Raw genomic sequence first — 7,088 nt, 5'->3', positions numbered from 1 at the left:
TTTCTTGAATCACTTTAATTTACATTCAAGCTGACATGCTCAAATGTGAAGTGCACTGATTAATAGAAAAAACTATCTGTTAGCACCTGGGAATAGCAGCTGCTCTAGGCTTTTCTTGCATCACTTTAATTTACTTTCAAGCTGACATGCTCAAATGTGAAGTGCAGTGATTAAATAGAAATCTTTTTGCACCAGGGAAGAGCAGGTGCTGTAAGATTTTATTGCATCCCTTTAATTTATGTTCAAGCTATCATGCTCAAATTTGAAGTGCAGTGAATCATTAAATCAAACTATCTGTTAGCAACTGGGAATAGCAGATGCTGTAGGTATTTGTTGCATCACTTTAATTTATGTTCAAGCTATCATGCTTAAATTTGAAGTGCAGTGAATCATTAAATCAAACTATCTGTTAGCACCTGGGAATAGCAGATGCTGTAGGTATTTGTTGCATCACTTTAATTTGCTCTGCAACTGACATGCTTCTATGTGAAGTGCACAGATTAAATAGAAATCTTTTTGCACCAGGGAATAGCAGGTGCTGTAAGATTTTATTGCATCCCTTTAATTTATGTTCAAGCTATCATGCTCAAATTTGAAGAGCAGTGAATCATTAAATCAAACTATCTGTTAGCACCTGGGAATAGCAGATGCTGTAAGTTTTTATTGCATCACTTTAATTTACTCTCCAACTGACATGCGTGAATGTGAAGTGCAGTGATTAATAACAAATCTGTCTGTTAGTGCCTCTGAATCCCAGATGTTGTAAGCTTTTATTGCATCATTTTAATTTACTTTCAAGCTAACATTCTAGAATGTCAAGTGCAGTGATTAAATAAAAAAAATTGTCAGATTGGTCTTTGATCATATTTGCTATGAATACGCAATTAGAGTAAGCGCTTAAGGCTTACGGCCACACCAGGTTGAGAACGCCCAATCTCATCTGACCTTTGAAGCTAAGTAAATTTGGACCTGGATAGGACTGAGGTGGGACCCTACCTAGGAGTAGCAGCTGCTGTAGGCTTTTCTTGCATCACTTTAATTTACTTTCAAGCTGAAATGCTCAAATGTGAAGTGCAGTGATTAATAAAAAAAACTATCTGTTAGCACCTGGGAATAGCAGTTGCTGTAGGTATTTGTTGCATCACTTTAATTTACTCTGCAACTGACATGCTTCTATCTGAAGTGCACAGATTAAATAGAAATATTTTTGCACCAGGGAATAGCAGGTGCTGTAAGATTTTATTGCATTACTTTAAATTACTCTCCAACTGACATTCGTGAATGTGAAGTGCAGTGATTAATAAAAAATCTGTCTGTTAGTGCCTCTGAATACCAGATGTTTTAAGCTTTTATTGCATCATTTTATTTTCCTTTCATGCTAACATTCTAGAATATCAAGTGCAGTGATTAATAAAAAAAATTGTCATATTGGTCTTTGATCATATTTACTATGAATAGGCAATTTGAGTAAGTGTTTAAGGCTTACGGCCACACTAGTTTGAGAACGCAAAATCTCATCTTACCTTTGAAGCTAAGCAAATTTGGACTTGGATAGTACTGAGGTGGGACCCTACCTAGGAATACCAGCTGCTGTAGGCTTTTCTTGCATCACTTTAATTTACATTCAAGCTGACATGCTCAAATGTGAAGTGCACTGATTAATAGAAAAAACTATCTGTTAGCACCTGGGAATAGCAGCTGCTGTAGGCTTTTCTTGCATCACTTTAATTTACTTTCAAGCTGACATGCTCAAATGTGAAGTGCAGTGATTAAATAGAAATCTTTTTGCACCAGGGAAGAGCAGGTGCTGTAAGATTTTATTGCATCCCTTTAATTTATGTTCAAGCTATCATGCTCAAATTTGAAGTGCAGTGAATCATTAAATCAAACTATCTGTTAGCACCTGGGAATAGCAGATGCTGTAGGTATTTGTTGCATCACTTTAATTTGCTCTGCAACTGACATGCTTCTATGTGAAGTGCACAGATTAAATAGAAATCTTTTTGCACCAGGGAATAGCAGGTGCTGTAAGATTTTATTGCATCCCTTTAATTTATGTTCAAGCTATCATGCTCAAATTTGAAGTGCAGTGAATCATTAAATCAAACTATCTGTTAGCAACTGGGAATAGCAGATGCTGTAGGTATTTGTTGCATCACTTTAATTTATGTTCAAGCTATCATGCTCAAATTTGAAGTGCAGTGAATCATTAAATCAAACTATCTGTTAGCACCTGGGAATAGCAGATGCTGTAGGTATTTGTTGCATCACTTTAATTTGCTCTGCAACTGACATGCTTCTATGTGAAGTGCACAGATTAAATAGAAATCTTTTTGCACCAGGGAATAGCAGGTGCTGTAAGATTTTATTGCATCCCTTTAATTTATGTTCAAGCTATCATGCTCAAATTTGAAGAGCAGTGAATCATTAAATCAAACTATCTGTTAGCACCTGGGAATAGCAGATGCTGTAAGTTTTTATTGCATCACTTTAATTTACTCTCCAACTGACATGCGTGAATGTGAAGTGCAGTGATTAATAACAAATCTGTCTGTTAGTGCCTCTGAATCCCAGATGTTGTAAGCTTTTATTGCATCATTTTAATTTACTTTCAAGCTAACATTCTAGAATGTCAAGTGCAGTGATTAAATAAAAAAAATTGTCAGATTGGTCTTTGATCATATTTGCTATGAATACGCAATTAGAGTAAGTGTTTAAGGCTTACGGCCACACCAGGTTGAGAACGCCCAATCTCATCTGACCTTTGAAGCTAAGTAAATTTGGACCTGGATAGGACTGAGGTGGGATCCTACCTAGGAGTAGCAGCTGCTGTAGGCTTTTCTTGCATCACTTTAATTTACTTTCAAGCTGAAATGCTCAAATGTGAAGTGCAGTGATTAATAAAAAAACTATCTGTTAGCACCTGGGAATAGCAGCTGCTGTAGGCTTTTCTTGCATCACTTTAATTTACTTTCAAGCTGACATGCTCAAATGTGAAGTGCAGTGATTAAATAGAAATCTTTTTGCACCAGGGAAGAGCAGGTGCTGTAAGATTTTATTGCATCCCTTTAATTTATGTTCAAGCTATCATGCTCAAATTTGAAGTGCAGTGAATCATTAAATCAAACTATCTGTTAGCACCTGGGAATAGCAGATGCTGTAGGTATTTGTTGCATCACTTTAATTTGCTCTGCAACTGACATGCTTCTATGTGAAGTGCACAGATTAAATAGAAATCTTTTTGCACCAGGGAATAGCAGGTGCTGTAAGATTTTATTGCATCCCTTTAATTTATGTTCAAGCTATCATGCTCAAATTTGAAGTGCAGTGAATCATTAAATCAAACTATCTGTTAGCAACTGGGAATAGCAGATGCTGTAGGTATTTGTTGCATCACTTTAATTTATGTTCAAGCTATCATGCTCAAATTTGAAGTGCAGTGAATCATTAAATCAAACTATCTGTTAGCACCTGGGAATAGCAGATGCTGTAGGTATTTGTTGCATCACTTTAATTTGCTCTGCAACTGACATGCTTCTATGTGAAGTGCACAGATTAAATAGAAATCTTTTTGCACCAGGGAATAGCAGGTGCTGTAAGATTTTATTGCATCCCTTTAATTTATGTTCAAGCTATCATGCTCAAATTTGAAGAGCAGTGAATCATTAAATCAAACTATCTGTTAGCACCTGGGAATAGCAGATGCTGTAAGTTTTTATTGCATCACTTTAATTTACTCTCCAACTGACATGCGTGAATGTGAAGTGCAGTGATTAATAACAAATCTGTCTGTTAGTGCCTCTGAATCCCAGATGTTGTAAGCTTTTATTGCATCATTTTAATTTACTTTCAAGCTAACATTCTAGAATGTCAAGTGCAGTGATTAAATAAAAAAAATTGTCAGATTGGTCTTTGATCATATTTGCTATGAATACGCAATTAGAGTAAGTGTTTAAGGCTTACGGCCACACCAGGTTGAGAACGCCCAATCTCATCTGACCTTTGAAGCTAATTAAATTTGGACCTGGATAGGACTGAGGTGGGATCCTACCTAGGAGTAGCAGCTGCTGTAGGCTTTTCTTGCATCACTTTAATTTACTTTCAAGCTGAAATGCTCAAATGTGAAGTGCAGTGATTAATAAAAAAAACTATCTGTTAGCACCTGGGAATAGCAGATGCTGTAGGTATTTGTTGCATCACTTTAATTTACTCTGCAACTGACATGCTTCTATCTGAATTGCACAGATTAAATAGAAATCTTTTTGCACCAGGGAATAGCAGGTGCTGTAAGATTTTATTGCATCCCTTTAATTTATGTTCAGGCTATCAGGCTCAAATTTGAAGTGCAGTGAATCATTAAATGAAACTATCTGTTAGCACCTGGGAATAGCAGATGCTGTAAGTTTTTATTGCATTACTTTAAATTACTCTCCAACTGACATTCGTGAATGTGAAGTGCAGTGATTAATAAAAAATCTGTCTGTTAGTGCCTCTGAATACCAGATGTTTTAAGCTTTTATTGCATCATTTTATTTTCCTTTCATGCTAACATTCTAGAATATCAAGTGCAGTGATTAATAAAAAAAATTGTCAGATTGGTCTTTGATCATATTTGCTATGAATACGCAATTAGAGTAAGTGTTTAAGGCTTATGGCCACACCAGGTTGAGAACGCCCAATCTCATCTGACCTTTGAAGCTAAGTAAATTTGGACCTGGATAGTACTGAGGTGGGACCCTACCTAGGAGTAGCAGCTACTGTAGGCTTTTCTTGCATCACTTTAATTTACATTCAAGCTGACATGCTCAAATGTGAAGGGCACTGATTAATAGAAAAAACTATCTGTTAGCACCTGGGAATAGCATATGCTGTAGGTATTTGTTGCATCACTTTAATTTACTCTGCAACTGACATGCTTCTATGTGAAGTGCACAGATTAAATAGAAATCCTTTTGCACCAGGGAATAGCAGGTGCTTTAAGATTTTATTGCATCCCTTTAATTTATGTTCAGGCTATCATGCTCAAATTTGAAGTGCAGTGAATCATTATATCAAACTATCTGTTAACACCTGGGAATAGCAGATGCTGTAAGTTTTTATTGCATCCCCTTAATTTATGTTCAGGCTATCATGCTCAAATTTGAAGTGCAGTGAACCATTACATCAAACTATCTGTTAGCTCCTGGGAATAGCAGATGCTGTAAGTTTTTATTGCATCCCTTTAATTTATGTTCAGGCTATCATGCTCAAATTTGAAGTGCAGTGAATCATTAAATCAAACTATCTGTTAGTTTTTATTGCATCACTTTAATTTACTTTCAAGCTGACATGCTCAAATGTGAAGTGCAGTGATTAATAAAAAAAACTATCTGTTAGCACCTGGGAATAGCAGATGCTGTAGGTATTTGTTGCATCACTTTAATTTACTCTGCAACTGACATGCTTCTATGTGCAGTGCACAGATTAAATAGAAATCTTTTTGCACCAGGGAATAGCAGGTGCTGTAAGATTTTATTGCATCCCTTTAATTTATGTTCAAGCTATCATGCTCAAATTTGAAGAGCACTGAATCATTAAATCAAACTATCTGTTAGCACCTGGGAATAGCAGATGCTGTAAGTTTTTATTGCATCACTTTAATTTACTCTCCAACTGACATGCGTGAATGTGAAGTGCAGTGATTAATAACAAATCTGTCTGTTAGTGCCTTTGAATCCCAGATGTTGTAAGCTTTTATTGCATCATTTTAATTTACTTTCAAGCTAACATTCTAGAATGTCAAGTGCAGTGATTAAATAAAAAAAATTGTCAGATTGGTCTTTGATCATATTTGCTATGAATACGCAATTAGAGTAAGTGTTTAAGGCTTATGGCCACACCAGGTTGAGAACGCCCAATCTCATCTGACCTTTGAAGCTAAGAAAATTTGGACCTGGATAGTACTGAGGTGGGACCCTACCTAGGAGTAGCAGCTGCTGTAGGCTTTTCTTGCATCACTTTAATTTACTTTCAAGCTGAAATGCTCAAATGTGAAGTGCAGTGATTAATAAAAAAAACTATCTGTTAGCACCTGGGAATAGCAGATGCTGTAGGTATTTGTTGCATCACTTTAATTTACTCTGCAACTGACATGCTTCTATCTGAAGTGCACAGATTAAATAGAAATATTTTTGCACCAGGGAAGAGCAGGTGCTGTAAGATTTTATTGCATCCCTTTAATTTATGTTCAAGCTATCATGCTCAAATTTGAAGTGCAGTGAATCATTAAATCAAACTATCTGTTAGCAACTGGGAATAGCAGATGCTGTAGGTATTTGTTGCATCACTTTAATTTATATTCAAGCTATCATGCTCAAATTTGAAGTGCAGTGAATCATTAAATCAAACTATCTGTTAGCACCTGGGAATAGCAGATGCTGTAGGTATTTGTTGCATCACTTTAATTTACTCTGCAACTGACATGCTTCTATCTGAAGTGCACAGATTAAATAGAAATCTTTTTGCACCAGGGAATAGCAGGTGCTGTAAGATTTTATTGCATCCCTTTAATTTATGTTCAGGCTATCAGGCTCAAATTTGAAGTGCAGTGAATCATTAAATCAAACTATCTGTTAGCACCTGGGAATAGCAGATGCTGTAAGTTTTTATTGCATCACTTTAAATTACTCTCCAACTGACATTCGTGAATGTGAAGTGCAGTGATTAATAAAAAATCTGTCTGTTAGTGCCTCTGAATACCAGATGTTTTAAGCTTTTATTGCATCATTTTATTTTCCTTTCATGCTAACATTCTAGAATATCAAGTGCAGTGATTAATAAAAAAAATTGTCATATTGGTCTTTGATCATATTTACTATGAATAGGCAATTTGAGTAAGTGTTTAAGTCTTACGGCCACACTAGTTTGAGAACGCCCAATCTCATCTGACCTTTGAAGCTAAGCAAATTTGGACTTGGATAGTACTGAGGTGGGACCCTACCTAGGAATACCAGCTGCTGTAGGCTTTTCTTGCATCACTTTAATTTACATTCAAGCTGACATGCTCAAATCTGAAGTGCACTGATTAATAGAAAAAACTATCTGTTAGC

The 7,088-nt window shown here is 36.0% G+C and overlaps 1 pseudogene; it reads left to right on the top strand.

Moving 5' to 3' along the window:
* Positions 1-6,885: 6,885 nt before the first annotated feature.
* On the top strand, positions 6,886-7,004 carry LOC118240243 (annotated as a pseudogene).
* The last annotated feature ends 84 nt before the right edge of the window (positions 7,005-7,088 follow it).

The sequence above is a fragment of the Electrophorus electricus genome, chromosome 19 (genome assembly GCF_013358815.1).
Source record: "Electrophorus electricus isolate fEleEle1 chromosome 19, fEleEle1.pri, whole genome shotgun sequence".
In the NCBI taxonomy this organism is placed as follows: Eukaryota; Metazoa; Chordata; class Actinopteri; order Gymnotiformes; family Gymnotidae; genus Electrophorus; species Electrophorus electricus.
This window is presented reverse-complemented; position numbering and strand designations above follow the sequence as displayed.